The sequence below is a fragment of the Carcharhinus amblyrhynchos genome, unplaced genomic scaffold, assembly GCF_965287045.1.
Source record: "Carcharhinus amblyrhynchos unplaced genomic scaffold, sCarAmb.v2.hapA scaffold_38, whole genome shotgun sequence".
Classification (NCBI taxonomy): Eukaryota; Metazoa; Chordata; class Chondrichthyes; order Carcharhiniformes; family Carcharhinidae; genus Carcharhinus; species Carcharhinus amblyrhynchos.
In genome coordinates, this window is record NW_027649779.1 from 4,183,943 (window position 1) to 4,204,096 (window position 20,154).

Here is a 20,154-nt window from a genome sequence, read left to right on the forward strand (position 1 = left end):
TTCAATAAGATCCCCCTCATCCTTTTAAACTCCAATGAGTACAGACACCGAGTCTCCAATCGTTTCTCGCAATCGCCTTCCGAAAGAAGACAGCATGGTTCTGTCATCCACTTCTGGCTCATGGGCATCTCCCATTTGGGTGCTCGCTCCATAATTAATCTTATTGAAGGATGACAGCTAAATATTAGGTGCAGTTAAGACAATTGTCTTTTTTTTCAGTAGAATCATATAATTCGTCTCGTTTAGTATTGTAGCCAGACTGTTAATTTTAACCAGTAAACATGTTCTCAGCTGCTCTGCTGCCCTCTCCTGTTCTCGACTCCTGAACTCGTACTCATCTCAGGAAGACTTTCTCAGACTCAAGAGGCACATCGAAAAGGCATTGCTGAGACAAGGTTTAGTGTTTCCCTGACATCCTTCCAGGTTGCAATATCATGCAGTAACTAATGTCAGACGCTATTTGAATGTAAGTACAACTGCATTTGCCCTTGTCACTGGAGGATAATAGATTGTTCTTTTAGCGTTCATCCATTGCAACACCCGCCACTGAATGTTAAAAGTCTGTTTCCTCCATCAGGAAGGGCCTTGTTAAAAGGCATTCAGATCTTTACTTATCTGTACATCCCCGGCGGCTGTTCTGTCCCTCTCTTCAGCCAGGAATTCTTTACTCTTTCCATATCCTGACCCACCCTCACCAGTGGGCTATCCTCCACCTGCTTCTGATGAATGAAACGAATCGTTCGTACATTTCACAGGAAGAGCCTCAGCCTTAGTCACGTGAAGGAAAGCTTATTTACTGGCCTGACCTTTGACAATTGGTTATTCTGTTGTTCCTCCCTTCTCGTTCATAGTAAGATCCAAAAGGGGATGAAGTGACCCTGGTCCCTGTGTTGTGCATGAGGTTTAAAACAATTGGCAAATACTTTGATTTTACCCTTTTAATTGTGATATACACCTGCCCATTATATGTATTCAAAGTCAAAAACATACAAATCATACGGAAATAATTTTGTCTGTTGCATCTCCCCTAACGGCTGCAGGCAACTGAGCTTCCAAGTAATACATCTGTGCTCTTGTGTTGAATAGAATTGAATGGGGGAATCGAATTTGCTCATATCCTATGGATGAACATTATGAAATGTAAGTTCTTTTCTTAAAAAGATAGTTTAGGGAACATTTCAAATTTGACTCGTGAGGATTTGTAGATGTACCTGTGCTGCAAATTAAAAAAAAAACAAGATTAATGCAATTTGGTCTCTCTTTCACATGAGATTTTTTTCAGAGTTTGTCTTGATTGATTGGATAGACAGGAAAAATCATGTGACTGGGTGGGATCAGGCTTACCCCTTATTCTTAGTCTGTGATCCCTAATTCTGAGCTTCCCCGGCATCAACAACATTCTTTCTTCACCGTGCCTGTCAAGTCCCATCAGGATTGCATATCTTTCTATGAAATTCGCTCTGATCCTTATGCATTACACTGAGTGCAAGCACACTCGATTCAATCTCTCTTCATATGCCTGACCTGCCGTTCCAGGATTCAGCCTGGTGAGCTTTTGCTGAACTCCCTCGAATAGCACCAATGTCCTTCCTCAGAATGAGACAAAAACTGCACACAATGTGTTCTCGCAGGCCCTGTATAATTGCAGCAAGATATCCGTACTCACAAACTCAAATCCTATTGCTATGAAGGCAGCATGCAACAAACTTTCCTCTCCGTCTTCTGTACCTGCGTGCCAACCTTCAGCGACTATGCCCTCATGACAACACGGACACATTGCGCTTCTTTTTTTTAAATTCTGAATTGCCACTATTCGTATTATAACCTTCCTTCCTGCTTTTGCCACCAAAGTGTTTAACCTGACAGTTATCTACGTTAAATTGCATTTGCAAATATTTTGCCTACTCAGTCAGCATGCCCAAGTCACACTCTGAGCATTCTCTTGGCATCCTCCTCACACCACAAAGTGCCACCCAGCTTAGTTCGTAGTCCAGGACGGCAGCTTCCGGTTGTGCTGCCAAATACTGTAACCTATAACATTTCTTACAATTTGAATAACCTGCAATCAAATTATTCCTGCCGTACTAGATAGGTTCACTTTTTTAATCAGTGGAACTCGTTACCTGCCTTTGTGCAGACATAGCGAAATATGCACATTTAATAGTTGGGCGGCACGGTAGCACAGTGATTAACACTGCTGCTTCACAGGTCCAGGGACCTGGGTTCGATTCCCTTCTTGGGTCGCTGTCTGTGTGGAGTTTGCCCATTCTCCCTGTGTGTGTGCGTGCGCTTCCTCTGGGTGTTCTGCTTTCCTCCCACAGTCCAATGATGTGCGGGTTAGGTTAATGGGCCATGCTAAATTGCTCCTTAGTGTCCTGGGTTGTGTAGCTTAAGGGATTAGTTGACAATATATGGGGATAGGGCCTCGGTGGGATTGTGGTCTGTGTAGACTCGATGGGCCGAATGGCGTCTTTCTGCACTGACGGGTTTCTATGATTTCTATAAATATCAGTGTTGTGTAGTAGTGAATTCCATACAGTCACCACACTCTGGGGAAGCAATTCTTCTCACCACACTTCCAAAAGACGTAGTCATTATATTTAATCAATGACCTCTAACTCTGGACTCCCCCACCATTGGGAATATTCTTTCTGAATCAACCTTGTGTAAACCTATTAGAATCGTGTAAGTTTGATTGAAATCCCCTCTCACTCTTCAAAACTTCGATGATAATCTAACCCAATTAGTCTGTCCTCGTTTGACAGACCTGTCATTCAGGGAATCACTCTGATAAAACTTCGCTGTACTTAGTCCATTTTGAGGATATCCGTCTCCAGATATGGATATTAGTGCTGCACACAATACTCCAGGTGTGGCCTCAACAACGCCTGATACAATAACAGAAAAAAAAATATCCCTAATCCTGTGCGCAAACCCTCTCGCTGTGAAGTTAAACAAACTTTACTACCTTTGAACCTGCGTGCTTAATTTCAGTGACTAATGAACGAGGACAAGAAGATATTGCTGAATATCCACCTCCCTCAATTTCCACCCATGGTTGAGGTCCCGGCAGGGATGCCAGCGGTACTCCATTTGTTGTATCTCACCAACCTGATAAGAGTTTTTTTTTGTCTTCTGTTTGCTTTTTTTTTCACTCATAACAAATATGTAAGTCACAGGTTCAGAATGAGTTCTGACACGTGATTATGCAGATATACCAAATCCTTTCTGGAAATACACCGCCTCTACTCTTTCCACTTTATCTAAATTGTTTGCCACACATGGAAAATATTAATCCCACTTGTGGCAATGCGAGGTTGACCCAAGTATTGGAAATAATTATTCAAACATTATCGTTGGGTAACTGTACCATGATGTCAACATATTCTAGTTTCTATCCTTTGCATTTGCTGGAGAGGAGTTTGGTTTTCAGACCAACACACGCAATTCCACTTTCCGGATCATCTTCGCCGCACTACAAGAGCTTTAAGACTGTGGAAAGATGATTCCATATTGTTTGGGTCTTTTATGCTCTTGTTTCAGTCTGAATAAATAGGAGGGGTTAACTTCCAGAGACAAAATACCGATGTGAAATGATGTGTGTAATACAATAAAAAAAAACATTTAGTGATAGATTAAAACAGTTCATTAACAATCGATGCGCAGATTGACAAGACCATTACAACAGAAGCAAAATATCATTTTCATTCTTAGAGAAAAGTACGTGAACTGACTCATTGTGTTACAGTTCTATCAAGTTTGGTGAGAGAACACTTGGAATGTTGTAAACGTACTTGCTATTGATTTCATACATAAACCAATGTATTGTGGTAGGCGGCTGAAGAAGTGGAAAGTGATTCCTAACGATGATACCAGAACTAAGAAGAAAAATACGGATCAGCATTTGGTGAATCAGCGATGACTGTTTACTCCAGTAAACACACGGTGGTACAGTGACTGATAAAGGATTTTAAGGTAATTGAATTGAATTACAAAACGAATTTACAGCGAAATGTTTCCTTTTGTAGGGGTGTCAGAAAAGCAGAGCGGTAATGTAAGGTCATCAGTGACGCACTGATAGAAAGTTAATCAAAAACATTTTTAGCCAAACTGCCCTTTCCATTCTAATTGGGTGTTTTGAAGTAAACGTTCACAGTAGCTTGGCATGTTGTTAAAATCGTTACTGAATACCAGATTTTGCCAGTTAAAGAATAAAAATGAAAACACGCATGTAATGGTGAAGCTGCACAAAAGATTGGTTCGGCCATAACTGCAGTATAGGCACCAAACCTGGACATTGGACTTTTGGAGGGATGTAAATACCTAAGAAGTGGAGCAGAGTTCCATGATTGGTTCCAGGAATGAGGCGACAGAGGGTGGTGGGGGGTGGGGGGGGGGGAACTGTTGCGATAATGGATGAAATGGTTCGTCCTAAAGAAAAGACAAAAAAAGGAAAGGCAGCTTTTCACGGAGAGATGGAACACCATGATGTTTCCAATGAACGGGTAACTGCATTGAGATTACGGTTGAGAACTGGATGTCAGCTAGTTTAGATAAATTGTAAGGAATCTGGGCTGAAAAGGAATAAAACAAAAATCTGCAGTGATTAGTTAAGATCTGGAATTTTTGAGCGTGTGCTGATTGAAGATCCAATCGTGGCTTTCAAAAGGGCGTTGGCAAAAAAAAAATCTGAGTAAAACTAAATAAATGATTTCAGAGCATTGACGTGCAGAATGAATATTGTAAAAATCTGTCACAAAGAGAACAAATTGAATCGTCTGGTGTGCAGTAAAAAGTGTGTTGTTATTCAATGAAAATCCAGAATGAGTCAAGAGTGACTTCGGTTCTTGGCAGGGTTACAATGATCAAAACAGATGGGACAAACTTCTTGTGGAACAAGGTTTGCCTGGACCACTTGAGGTCCAATTGAAATGTGGATTGTGCTGCAGGATCTATATCATTATCTAGTTAAGTTTAACTATGCTTAAGACCTTCAGAGCTCTGTTTCACCTTGGCAGCTGAATTGTAATATATGTTGCAGAGCTGTTATATCCCTCTCGATGCCTGCAGCACCCGTTTATGCATGAGCTATTTCAGCAAACATCATCATCAAGTGACTTGTTTGTTCAGTTTTCCATAACCTAAAATCCACAGCGGTGCCACCTAATGATATCGGGGATTATAAATCAGGGATTGTTTCTGCTACAGGCCACACGTTGGGAACATCGCGACTAAACAGGCTCACGCGGAACATGCATTCTCCAGCGAATGGTCCATTATTTACCATTTACTACCCTGTACTTGCAGCTATTGGGGTTCCAGGTAAGTTACAGAGGTATTTGCAAAGGCAGTTTTGTAACGGTCAGAATATATTTTTCAAATTGACATTTTTGGAGTGTTTGTTTTTTCGGTGAACTAACTTTCTATTGTTTCCTCATGGTTTTGTTTTTTTTAAATTTCTTTGGTTTGCCAACTCACCTTTGTTGTTGCACCCACAGAATCGCTATCTGTGCCTACAATTGTTTTAGATGCAGTGATAACGGATTTTGCTTCAAATTGCAAAGGGCCTGGCAACCCCAATCAGCATGACACAAACAGATTCCAAAAGTAATGTTTTATTCCTTCGTGAATCCTCACAAAATATGTTAGGATCAAGATAAGATGGTGATCCGAAATTAACACTTTAACCTTATATAAATAATGACTTCAAATGACACAAACTTCACCGAGCAGGCAATAAGAATTACATTTTTCTGATCAATTACACAGAGTGAAAGATGACGGGCTTAAAAGTTCAAATCATATTCATGCTGTGTAAACTGACATTCAGTGACACCATTGGCAGCTCACACCAACTGATGTTAATATGCTAATTTATGTGAAAGTTAAGTGTGTCTGCAATGTGTCTGCGTGTGTGTGTGTGTTTGTGTGTGTCAGTGAATGTGTGTGTGTGGTCGGGAGGGAGTTGGTGAGGGGTGGGGGAAGAGGGAATTGGTGCGGGACAGTGTGTGGAACTTTGCTTTTCACATCGACCTGACAGAAGTCTTTTAAACGTATCAAGACCTAGAGACCTATTATGGAAAGGATGTTATTAAACTAGAAAGAGTGCAGAAAATATTTACTATGATGCTACAGGGTGTTGATGCTTTGAGTTATAAGGAGAGGCTGGATAGACTGGGACTTGTTTTTCTGTGAAGGGTAGGGGGCTAAGGCATGATTTTATGGGAGCCTATAGAATAATGAGGGACACAGTTCAGCGAGATAGTCAATATATTTTCCCAAATGTAGGGGAGTCTAAAAGTGGAGGGCATACGTTTCAGGTGAGAGAGGGGAGGTACAAAAGGGCCCAGAGCGGCATTCTTTCAACACAGTGTGAGTGTCTGGAACAAGCTGCCAGAGGTAACATTAGAGTCGGGTCCAATTATGTATTTTAACAAACATTTCGACAGTTACATGTATATGGGTATAGAGAAATATGGGCCAAACACCAGCAATTGGTACTAGCTTCGGGTTTAAAATGAAGGGGTGGCATGGACATGTTTGGCTGACGGACCTGGTTCCATGTTGTAAACCTCTATGACTCTGACTCAAATAATCTCTGCCCTCCAACCACCCTGATAAACTGTTCAAGTTCCATTTTGCGCTGTCTGAAGGAACTGAGAAATCATAAAGGTTGACGTTAGAATGTTTTAGTATTTTTATTTCTGTAACTAATTGCATATTTCAATCCAGTGTTCTGAATTGAGTTTCAGTTACGTATTTAGCTGTCACTGTTTACGAGATCGCCTCAAAATCGAACTGGCATTCTTTCATCTGCTGTGTGTGCCTCTCGATAAACTGTTCCAGCTAAACTGAGTTCTTAATTAACTTTCTATGATTATTTTTTCCCGTTAATTCAAGTTATCATTGGTGCATCTCTCTACTTCATTGTCTGTTTTGCATGAAGAAGAAAAATCTATGCCAATATGAAATGTGTCATGTATAATTTGTTGATGAACTGATATGCTTCTTATTCCAAATTTCTTCACTGTCTAACTGTCGAAACAGTACAGATGATAATTCAAACAATTTCTGCTGTACCGACATGGTGTTCCTTTGATACACGCTTTGTAGGTGTTGAAAAAAAAACAAAGTCAGCAATTCCATGCATCATAACGCGGTGCTGTTCGACTTCATTGTTCAACTCGATTAAATTTCCATGCTGTCTTCTCATATACACTTTCATCAGACAGTTACTTCATCAATGTCCCAGGTACCAACTCAGATCAAGAAACAGTTCTATGAATTATCAAGGAATAATTCACTAAAAAAAAATCTTTCGTGGGAAATGTATGTCACTGGCTGTCCATCATTCATTGTCCATGCAAGAGAGAGAACAGGGATCATCATTCATTGTCCATTCCTTGTTGCCCTTGAGAAGTTTGCGGTGAGCTGTCTTATCAAAATGTTGATACACTTTCCTAGGCCACTTGAGAAGAAAGTTGACAGTCAACAGCATTGCTGTGGCTTAATGCAACCAATGAATTAGTTCATTCATATTGTGCTACCCTGCTGATAATTATAATGGTTAAACAAAAGTGAATAATTAGCCATTCCTTTTAATTGGGCTGCACAGGTTAGAAATATATTTTAACCTTCATGCAATCCACAATAGTTATTTTGTTCTGCTTCCACTCTTCTAAATGACTTCATGGTAATTTATCGACTGCAAATGCTATAAAAAGAGTAACCCCTTCTCCTACCATCCACCGTCACTTATGCCCAACATTTGAAATTTCGATTTTGTTGTCTCCAGTCATCTATCAAATCAGTTGCTACCGAGCACACTCGTTCAAAGGCAATGATAGAGGACTTCAGATGCCTGAGGAGTCTACATTAGATGAGGAGGTTTCTCTCAGACGAGGAAAAAATAAGGCAGGAGTTAATAACTATATATCGAACTGGAAACCCTGTGAAAATGTTTAAAGTACTGGGAACATTTCAAAAACATTCTTAATGCATAGAGTTGGTGGGATCTGAAATTCAGTGGGTTAAAGATGGATGGGAGCAGATTTAATGTTAAACTTCCAAAAAAAATGTATCTACACTTGGAGATGAAAAACAGCTGGACTATGTGAAATGGTGAGTAAGAGAGGTTTATTTGATAGGTCTGTCAAAACATCCACACATGTCAAATGAAAAAAAATGTCATATTGGAATTTATATAGCTCTGTTCGAGACCAAAGGTCATCTCAAAATTCTTTGCGACCAATTCAGCATTGAATTCTCGGGGCGAGTGCAATGTAGAAAACGTGGCACGGCTAAACCCATCTATGTGATTCCCACCAAATCACATGTTCTTGTGTGACGCCGAATGAGAGATGAAAATGGATGGGACACCATGATTGACTGCAATGCTTTACGTAGAAATAATTGTTGTCCTTCTTCCATCCACCATGGAATACCTTTGTTTCAAATCTGCTCTTAGAGGTGACATTCGCGACAAAGGCTTAGCACTGTACTGGTGTCACCAGTTTTGGTACGTTTCCCCAAGTTTTGATGTGGGAGTTGAAATGGCACCTGGTAATTAGAAGCCAGAATCTTATCAACTTGGTTGACGTGACAGACCTTGTCTTGGTCTACAGCCACTTTCCATGATTGTATTGTTTAGGAGTTAGGGCCACAGTTTACATCGACGCACTGACTCAATCAGATACTGAAAAATCAGAAGCTTATTCCAACCTCACCTCCCTTTATTTCCACACCGCCCTCACCCGAGCACCTGTAGGTTCCCGAAAGCCAATTTTGAACTGGCAATTTATAATCCCATAACATGTTACATGTTACATGACCACGTCCAGTTGTCCCTTGAGCGACCCAGAATGAGAGGTGATTTAGTTACAGTGATACCTGACCCTATCTCCCTCTCAAATTACGAGGAGCGCTGAAGCATCTGTACTCTCTATCACTGGTGACACAGAATCCTAATACAAAGTTGCACTTTATTTTTCGTTCTTAGTATTAACTTGTTTCGTGGCACACTGAAAGCATGATACAACTATTGGCAGAGTTCTGAATAATAGTATTTCAGAGTAATTTGTGATTACGTCATTTTGTGATTCTACCGATATCTTCATATCAGAAGATACCCCTCTTTCTCAAATCGATGAAAGACAAATTCCATTGATCCGAAGCAATACTATTGTAATGTTAATGGATTTTTTCTCACAACGATTTTGAATTAAGTTAACTTTCTTTTCGTTATGAGCAGATCAGAGGATTTCATATTTTGTCATGTTAGCACACAACCTTTTCTCTGGTACCACACGTTCCTAACTCATTGAACCTGGGCCGAATGCGAGCACATATTTAAAATAAGGCATCTTGCAAATATCTTATCGAATGCAACCTAACTGAAGCTATCGATTGAATTATAATCTGTAACTTTCCTCTTTTTTTTTGCAGTGAATATCGTGGCTATTGTGACCCTGTCCCGAGGAGGTTGTGGTCTCTCTAGATGTATCACTCGGTACCTGGTGTTCATGGCGGTGACAGATCTTTTGGTTATTATTACCGCCGTGATATTGAATAGAATAGGTGGCATCTATTTCAGAAACAGTTTCCTGTCCAGGACAATAACATGTACCATCAGTACTATGCTTATTTATTCATCCCGAGACTCTTAAGTCTGGTTAACTGTTGCATTCACCTTTGATCGATTTGTGGCCATTAGTTGCCAGAAACTGAAAACAAGATACTGCACTGAGCAAACAGCAGCAATGGTGATAGGTATGGTCTGTGCTCTGAGCTGTTTGAAAAACATCCCTTTCTGCTTCACATACGAGCCGTTGTATATAATTAATAACGTGGCCTGGTACTGCAATATAAAGGCTATATTTCATATTTCACCCGTATGGGCAGCATTTGACTGGTTTGATAGACTTTTAACACCATGTGTTCCATTCTTCCTGATTATGTTGCTCAACATCCTCACTGTCAGACACATTTTAGTAGTCAGTAGAGCTCGTAGAAAACTCCGTAGTGACAAAAATGCAGAGAATCAGCGTGACACAGAGATGGAGAGTCGAAAAAAATGCATTGTTTTACTCTTTTCGATATCTGGCAGTTTCATCCTCCTCTGGTTAACATATGTTATCAATTTCTTGTATGTCCAAATTAGGAAATCAAGCAGTTTCTATAGCCCAAACTTTATCCTGCAGGAAAGTGGAAACATGCTTCAACTTTTGAGCTGCTGCACGAACACATTCATTTATACAGTCACTCAGAGGAAATTCAGACAGCAGTTATGGAACACTGTGAAATACCCACTGAACGCAATTAATAAATTAGCTCAAAAATGAACAAAAATGAAATGGTCAATCCCATAAATATTCCGCCTAGTGCTTTTGTCTCTCAACTCTCCATAGTGTCTGTAACTTGCTTCTATTTATGCCCATATTAAGTGATAAACTGATCTTTACTTTGCACTGATCAGTCAAATGTAATCTATTCTCTGCCCTTCTGGGACCTTCTGTATGACTAGAAATATTGGTTTTGCAATAATCCTTAATTCTGTGATGTACATTAAGATGTCAACTACTTACCAGTGTGTGGAGCAGTTTAAAATGTACACTATATTTCAACCCATTTGCTCCTTTCTTGTTTATTCTGATGGCCAATGTTTTAACTGTTAAATGCATTCTGCTGTCGAGCAAGCACTTCGAACTGAGAAGCGCAGGGAGAGCCCGAGTGTCTCAAAGATAGAGAAGTGAAGAAACTCCATTATCTTTCTATTTGCTCTTTTGGGGGAGAAAATAATCCTTTTACTGTCCTATTGCTGTTCCATTTATTTTGTGAAATATTCTATAACTTAGATGTGATTAAGTTCTATGTTGCCGTATTTGTTCAGGAACTGGAAATTACGCTCCACATCTTGAGTTGCTGCACTAACACATGCATTTGTGTAGTGACCCGAACATATTCAGAGAGGAATTGAAGAATGTGCTGAGATTTCCATTTACTCGAACTGTAAATGTCATCAAATAGTGATCAGATATTCCATCATCACAAATGTGTTCATCTGGTGTTCTGAAACTCATCTCATTGAGACCCAACAGTCTGTTTGTTTCTGTCTTTTGTCATCCAGAAAAAAAAACAATGGACAATAAACAGAGAAACAAAAATAAAAGGAAGAAATTAAGTAGTGAATGATCCTGGATTTGAATCAGTTAAATTTCCTGACTCAACAATGACTCGAAACATAGAGGTTCAGAGTGGAATATCAGCATGTTAAATTGGGAATGTTGTTCATGACTCTGGCATTTTGCTTCAGCTCCAACGCACAAAGAACAAGAACCCACTGTCCCTGCCCAAATCTCAACTCCAACATTGACTCCACACTTCCCCCCCCCCACACCTTACTGTGCACCCCAACACAGACCCACCACCCCCACCTCCAAAACACTCCTAGTTAATTTGCGTCCTGAAATTGTAAGCTAAATGTTTCGACTTCTAACTTTGTAATGACAGTTTTCTGATAGAACGATTAGATCCCTTAAACTTCACCAATAAATTTCACTTTGCAAGCCGTTCTTAGAGAATGGAAACATTCCGTTTTTTTTCCTGACTTATATGTACTCCAAAGTCAACAGTTACAAGCCACAGGAATGTATGTTGATAATTATTTAGTATTTCTTTATTTGAAAATGTTCTGGAAAAAGTATTAATTTACAGGGTAAAGAACTATCAATGCAGACTCCATATTAAATTAGAAAAAAGCATAGAAAAAACACTCGACCTGACATTACAGCAGAGAGTACTCGCTTCATCGAGATAATTAGTTGATTGGGAATTTTAAGGCGTTATTTTGCTCAAAATTCAAACCCTGTTTTGCATTCCGCTTTTCATTTGACGGCAAGTTGATTTGCAAGTTATTCCCCCTTTCGCCATGATGATTGATTTGTTTCAATTTCTCCCAAAGTACCAACTGAAAGTACAATTTTTCAGCAAGTTCAGTTGGCGCCAGATGTAACATCATTGATTATTTTCACTGCCCTTTAATTCCTCTGTTGAAAGAAATGAGAAGTTGGTGTCATACATCAACAAACATTCGACTACAGTGGGGCAATTATTGAGCAAGTGCATGTATGTGTTTGTGTGTGTTAGTCGGGCAATTATTGAGCAAGTGTGTGTGTGTGTATGTGTGTGTGTGTGTGTGTGTGTGTCTGCCACTACTGACGTGCGAAAAACTCAGTAGACGACGCTCCCGCTTCCCTCCGCCCCACCCCACCCTCACTCCCACCACTCGCGCGCCCCCCTCCACCCCCCACCCCGCCCCCACAAATGTACAACAAATAATTCCACTCCAGTATTGTGTGATGTCAGTAGAAATAATGAAGTTCCACAAGGGATCGACTCACAGAGGGCTTCAGCAAAGAAACATAATTTCGGACTATCGCATCCATGCCAGTCAGACCTCTCTAGTCTAATCCCATTTTCCAGCATTTGGCCCATAGCCTTGTGCGTCTTGAAATCGCAAAAGCACATCTAAATACTCATCAATGTTACCAAGGTGTCTGCCTCCACCTTGCTTTCAGGGAGTGAGTTCCATTCTCCCACCATCCTCTGGGTGAAAATATTTTTCCTCACATACCCTTTAAATGTATCGCCTTACAACTTTAACCGTTAGGCATTGAGCCCTCCACGAAGGGGAAAAGTTTCTTCCTGTCTACTCTTGCCCTGGCCCCCACAGCTTTACGCATCTCAATTATGTCTCTCCCTCCCCCCACCCCAAAGAACCTCCCCGTCCCCCCACAAACGCACCTTAGTTTCCTCTGCTTCAAGTAAAACAACCGCAATCTTTCCGACCTCATTTCATAACTGAAACTCTCAAGCCCTGGTACCATCCTGGTAAATCTCTTTTACACCATTTCCAGTGCTATAACAACCCTCCAATCATATGAATTCCAGAACTAACACAATGCACTAGCTGGGGCCTAACCAACATTTTATACAACAGAGCTCAATGCTGGGACATCACACATGCGTGAACTTCATATAGTCCCAATTTTTTCATCTCTCTGTGGATTTCAAAAGCAAGCTAACACCAATCAGCATCCTCATTGGCAGAAGAAGTCACTTTTTATCCATGTCTGTTGCAGAAGAAACGTACAACACAGCCAAGTTTTTTTTTTCCATTGTGGTTTAATGGTTAGGATTTGGTGTTCTCAGTCCCGCAGCTTGACTTCGATTGCTCGTCAGGAAGTGGCCTTTTTATATAGCTTTCTATCGAGTTGTGAAAATGAACCCGAATTACCTCCTGGATGTAAACCGGAGACAATTCTTTCAAAATCAGGGGAATTGTAATTGGTAGCTTCGCATCAGAGCTGGAAATGTCACCTTGCAAAAACAAATCTGGAGACAGAAAGGGCAAGAAAAAACAGAAACTGTAAGAAAACAGAATGGAGCTACCATCGAGAGCATTTCATCAAAGTTTTAAGCTCAGTAGAAATGTCATTTAAATCGAAGTGTTAGCTCTGTTCTATCTCCACAGATGCCGTCAGGCCTGCTGAGATTTTCCAGCATTTTTGTTTCAGATTTCAGCATTCACAGATCTTGGTTTTACAAGATAGACACAGATCGGCTGCCACCGCTGACGATGGAGAAGCTGATGTAAAGTAAAACCTGAGTGGTAATGGTCTTGATTTTACAGTTAACACTAACACAAACATGTCCAAGATCTGACATCAAATCTCGGGCTAATAACAAGAAAATTTCTCACTAAAGTTATTCACTTCCATGAGGTCACAGGAGCAGAACACAGGAGAAGATTAACTTTGCAGAATGGGTTGTAAGACGATAGAATGACTGTGAAAGTACAAACAGTAAATGAAAAGTTACAGAACAGAAAGACGCCACTGACCTGGTGTGCCGCTCTGAAACAGCAGTTATGATTGACTGATCAAGGATGAGAAGCAGACCCATTTTTCATGCATATGCTGCGTTCACCATTTGTCACCAACTGGTCGAGTGAACCAGACAACGTCGTCTCTGGATGCTTTCGAACCATCAACCATTCTGCTAACAACCAAAAGTGATGACTAATTGCGACACAGATACCGATGAGACGTCAAGGGGTTAAGATCCGATGAATCTCCTATGATATTGACCATTTGTGAAAAAGAAGTTTTGCAATCTGAGATCCTGCAAAATTGCAAAAAGAGCTGGTTTCTTTAAGATAAAGTAAAATGTCTCCATTAGCTTAAAAGCTGTGATTAACTGCAGCTCGCTTGAAACAACTTGTGCTGATATCAGTACATACCTATTCTGAACTGTCATCCTAGCCTTGTAAATAACAAAACTCTTGCTTTATTAAATCAGTCTAGACTGGACTTGGCTAAATGCTGTCCTTGTTTGAAAGAGATTACATTCGCTTTATGGGAAAATGGTGGACGTGCAGTTCGATGGCAACTGGGGGCGGGTATTTCGTCATATTTTTATTCACACACTGCATTTGTACTTACTTTTCCTGTTGCTAAGCGCGTGATCTGGGTGAAGTTATATTGTGTGCAAGTGACTAATTGTTGTAAAAAGATTATAAAGGGAGAGACTCCCTCCAGTTCGAGGTAATATTGCTCAGCTAAGCTCAGAATACTGTGCTGGCTTAGTAAAACGATCCTCCAAAGAGCTTGTACTTGCTTGAAAATTAAGGACTGAGTTTTCCTATACAGATCGGTGTCGTGCATCAACTATGTAAGGGTCTCTGAAAAAAATGAACCTGACACAGAGATGCCAACAGTATCCGAAGTAAAGGTGTGAGCGGGTTCCCTACATGTCTGACCCAAATTTCTTTTTGTAAAACCTAATTCAGCATGACCTTTTTTTTTTAGAATTCTAAAGGTGTCATTTTGACTATTTTAGCTCCACAGTGTTGTTGATGTTTAGTGGATACTCCATGTCTCCTAACTAGGGGAAAGGGCCGTTTAATAGAACAGATTGGGAAAGAGTGTTTCTACTGTCAGGAGTCAGTAACCAGAAGGCTGAGATTGAAGATATTTAAACCAATCAGACTGAAGTTTATATTGCGCTGGAACACTTACCAGCAAAGGGTTTCGGTAACATGCATCCAAAAAAGGTAGAAACTGAATTAAGTACCGTGGGCCACTCCTCAATGACACCGGCAGAAATAATTCTTATTGTACGTCGTATTGGCAATGAAGAAAATAAATAGTGTAGGATTGGTTCATTATCACATTGAGCCTCCCCCGCTCTTTAAGGCAGGTGCAACGGTGGTTAAGCACAAAACTAACCGAATTCCAGTGAACTGGATGCAGCTTTCACCAGAAACTCGGAACTGTGAGAATAGCAAAGGGGGATGGATAAACACTCAGTTTTAGTGGTGATGCTACCGGAGGAATGGAGAGCTGGAATTCATCCAGGAAAGGAGCAAGGTTTAACAACGTGGGGCTCGAACCGAGTCCCTGACATAAAGTGTTTCATGCGCTATCGACTGTGTTAGCCGGACAGTTGCGGCCATGAAATATATTCCATACTCTAAATTTCTCCTACAAAATAACATGTTTAGCGAGAACACAGTCGATTTGTTCAGGAACTGGAAATACTGTTTTTTTTTTTGGCTGGAGCACAAAGTGCGCTAGTCCCGCATGCATAACTTTCAATTTCTAAAAGCTAGCAAGCTAATGACTGAGGCGTCAATGAAAATACAGGGGAACACACAGCATACCCTAATTACTGTAAAAAAATGACACTCAAGAACTACCTTAACACATCCTTTCCCTTTGAGTTATCTCCAGGTCTATCAAATGCAATTCATGTTCAGTTATGTCCAATGTCTCTGTTCCACTGATTTTGGTCGATTTGCCAGGTATAGTTGCTCGCAACTGGTTTCTTAGCTAAATAGTTAGAATTGATTGAATCATATATTAAAATAGCTCAGTCCTGCTGTGAGTGGAAGGGTATTAGTTGCATTACTGCTTTTTTCTTGTTTTGGCGCAGATTCAAAAAAATCTATCATTAATTTGAAGGCAATATAGATGAAACTCCTTTTGAAGGAGTAAAACAAAGGAAAACTGAGAATTTCACTCTAAGAAAAAGTGTATGGAGGATTGCGGAGTTCTCCACAGAATAAATGGTAAAGACGTACCAAAAGATAAGAACAAAATGTGGCTGACTCACGGTTATTTTATTGGAACAGTGTTTGAAAAAAAAACTATTTGAGTTTATTTCGACGAGATCAGGGCAACTAAAACATAACCAGTGGATATAGTTTGTTTAAAATTACAGAAGAAATTTCCCAGGTTGCAAAGGACTCGTGGCTATACTAGATTACGAGAGTTACCTGTCAGCATTTTGTGCTGAAAGCTTCCGACCTAACCTGACGTTTTCTACACAAAAGAGTAACTGGCACAGCTAATGAAATGCTCATTGAAAACAATCTTTTTGAGCTGTGACAACATTGAATGGACAGGCAGAGAATTAAACACATTTACAGCTTTGAATAATGCCATTCTTCACATTGTGAGCAGACCAGGCAATCGACTTCAATAAAGTCTGTTTACACTTTCATAACAATTAGGAATAAAGGGTGTGAATGGTCACTATGCAAACTGAAGATGAACAGTAACCAGGAGCGAGAACGTTAGTGCTTCCCGTTCCCTCATTGTCAAGGAAATTAGCTGATAATGAAGAGAACGTAGCACTGGTGGTTCCTTTTTCTCAATGTTCACTTTCACCTCGGAAATGTCTATTAAGCGTTCATCGTCACAGTTATTTCGGGATAAATGCTTTGAATTGATACTGAAGTCTCTCCGTATTTCATATTAGAACATTTCAATGATTCTTAAAACATTTCGTTTCAATTCTCTGGTAGCAGCTGCGCTCACGTACCTCCACCAATTAGCGTCATTTAAATTAAAATAATCTAATTATTTCCCTGGAGCCCAGCATCATGTTGAAATACAAGGATTTTTAAGGGAAGTTGAGAGTACGATAAGAATTCCGAAGAAAATGCATGGGCCTGCAAAGGGACTGGTGTTTGCCATTTACTATCCTGTCCTTGCAACTATCGGAGTTCCAGGTAAAGTGATGAAAATCGTTACGAATTACAGAAATGATCCTTAAAAAGCCGAATGTTCTCATTCATTTTTACCGTTTCCTTTGCAATGTTATTATGTGCATCGTTCCACAAGAACGTTTAACTACTTTAATAGGAGTTTATTTTTCTTTCTAATCAGTATAGCTTCTTCCTTTTCACAGAATCACCTTCTCCACTTTAACAACATTAATTTTGCATGTTAACTAACTCTTTTCCCCTTTATGAATAAGATTCTCCCCTTTAGAAGTGTCATCACCACACAAATGTCAAGCTGCTCACCTCCCGTTACCACTCACATCTTGAATGGTATAATTTATCTTCTTCTCAATTATAATTATGTACATATCTGTACACGATGTGCCCAGTTTGTGTCTACTGTTCGACTGTGTAAATTAAGATCAATTGTGTCATGACAATACTATGGCATATGCATCAAATGGCATATGCATCATAATATAATTATTGGAGCATAAACATTAATATAATTACATTACTAACGTTTGGAGCAATTAGAGACATACTGCATTTGTTTAGACTGAATTTGGTGATTTGTCATGACTCTTTGAATATATAATAATTGTGCTATTGTCACTGGCTATCTGTTTTGCACAAGTGACTCAAAGATGTAATAGTTAAGGTCTGAATAATTCACATCCCAATTTAACTATTTAAAACTGTCAGTGCTGTTAGGGAGGGAAGTCCAGAAAATTGACCCAAGGAGAGTGACTGAAAAGCGAAATAGTCCAAAGGTAGGATAGTGAGTGGCATGGATGGGGTGTTCATATATCTGTTGGCCTTGTCCACTTGCGTTTGGACAGCGCTGTGGTGAATTCCTTCAGTGCATCTTTGAGATGAAACATAAGACCGCCATGGTTCAAAAGTGATGAAAGATGTGAATTTATGAATGGGGTCACAATCAAGCAGAGTGCTGTCTTCTAGATTGTCTCAAGAGTCTTAAGCGATGCTGGAGCTGCACTCCCCCTGGCAAGTTCACAGCGTTCCATCGTACGTCTGACATACCCATCTGCTTTGCATCCATGAGCATGCTGCAGTAGTCAGAAGATGACAACTTGCCGCAAGATTCTTAGTTTCTGAGCAGCCATTTATATGGCAAGTCAAGTTCAGGCTCTGGTTAATGATCACCCCAAACATATTCATAATGGGAGACTCAGAGACAGTCATGTCACTGGATCTCAAGGAACAATGCTTAGCTCCTCGCTTGAAACAGTGGTGTCGTTGAGACTAGCCAGCCCAATTGAGCTATTATTTAGGTTTTGTTGGAATTTGACATGAATTGATTAAGCCTATGAATAATCGGAAATGGTGCTGACTGATTTGAGCTCATCATCTAACATTCAACTTCTGATCTCATGATCAGAGGACTATCACTTATTCAGCACTGAATACGTTTGGACTTGGGACGTTACCCTGAGGAACTGCTGCGGTGGAATTGGACTGACTGGCCACCAACCACAGCAACCACAATCATTCTGCTTGATTCCAGGGCTTCTTGTTGCTACCTTCGCTCAAATATGGTCCAGATATCAAAGGAATTCGCTCTCAGCTCATTGGAATGCGACTATTTTGTACATGTTTCAAATATAATTATGAATAGTAACATTAATGACCCATCATCTTCCAGAGAGTTGCTTAATTTTCCACCACCATTGACGAGTGGAGTGACAGGATTGCAGATCTTAGTTCAGATTTGATGGTAATGCAATTACATCGTTCTGTGTAATATTTGTGCTTATGCTGTTTAGCCCCAAAATAGGCCTATATTGTAGCTTCACCAGGTGGAAAACTTATTTTTGATATGCTTGGCACGTTTCCAGATCTGCCCACTTGGAATCTTTGCTCAACTATGTTTGGCTCGCTTGGTGCTGATGCTGTGCCTGCCCATGATGTTCTGGACTATGTTCAGATGGGTTCTGATGTTAATGGCCCTCAGCAGCTTCTGGGTGCCCAGACTTTAATTGCTAGGTCTGGTCAAAGTCTCTTCGATTTAGCACGGTGAGAGTGGCAAACAATAAAAGAAAATGAGTATATAGTCAGTCAGGACAGTATGGCGGTGGTTCCTACCTGTGTTGTCATGAACATTTACATCTGTGGCAGGAAGTTCGTGATGATTAGGTCGGATATGCTTTTCCCTCTGTTTGGGTCCCTCACCACATGACACAGTCATGGTCAAAGTTCTGTCCTTTTGGAACTGCTCAACTCAGTCTGCGATTGTACTACCAAACCATTCTTACTGAGGATTTTGAAGTCCCCATTCCAGCGTGCATTCTACTCCATTGCTACCCTCAATGCATCCTGCAAAGGGAGTTCGCCAGGAAGCAGCCCTGATCAGCTTACAGGAGAGTGGAGGCAGTGTGTCGTAACTGATATGATGTTTAGTTCCTCATATTTGACTTGGTATTATGTTGATGCTGAAGATGTGCTGCCGTATGTTTTGGCTCTATCCTGATGGTGGGAGAGGATATACCCAGGAAGGGTCAAGGCAAGAGAGGCGATTGCAGAGCCTCTGGCTCTGATCTTCAGGTCGTCGTTGGTCACAGGTATAGTGCCAGAAGATTGGAGGATAGCGAATATTGTCCCATTGTTTAAGAAGGGGAACAGAGACTTGCCCGGGAGTTATAGACCGGTGAGACCTGATCTGTGACATAATTCCGCGAGCCTCACCATGCCAGACTAATGTAGTAGCACCAATGTTGTCAGAAGTCCTGACGAGTTACTTGGAAGGATTTTGCAAAGCTGGTTTGGCCTTTCCGAATTTTATTGATGCTGGGTGGACATTCTGTTTAATACCATTTCGGAGTTGGACACATTTGTCTTGTTGGGATTAAAATCTGCATTACCTGATACATGTGGATTATCAGTCCTGTTGAAATGCCACTCCGCCACCAATTTTCCTCGAAAAGTATCACAGGTTGCATTACTCTAATCTTCAATAACAGAGAATTAAATGATGAAGGCGTGACCATTGCCGTCCTGAGCACTAACATCTAAAATAGATATTCTGAAATAGATAGATCTGAAATAGATAGATAGTGTTAGATATT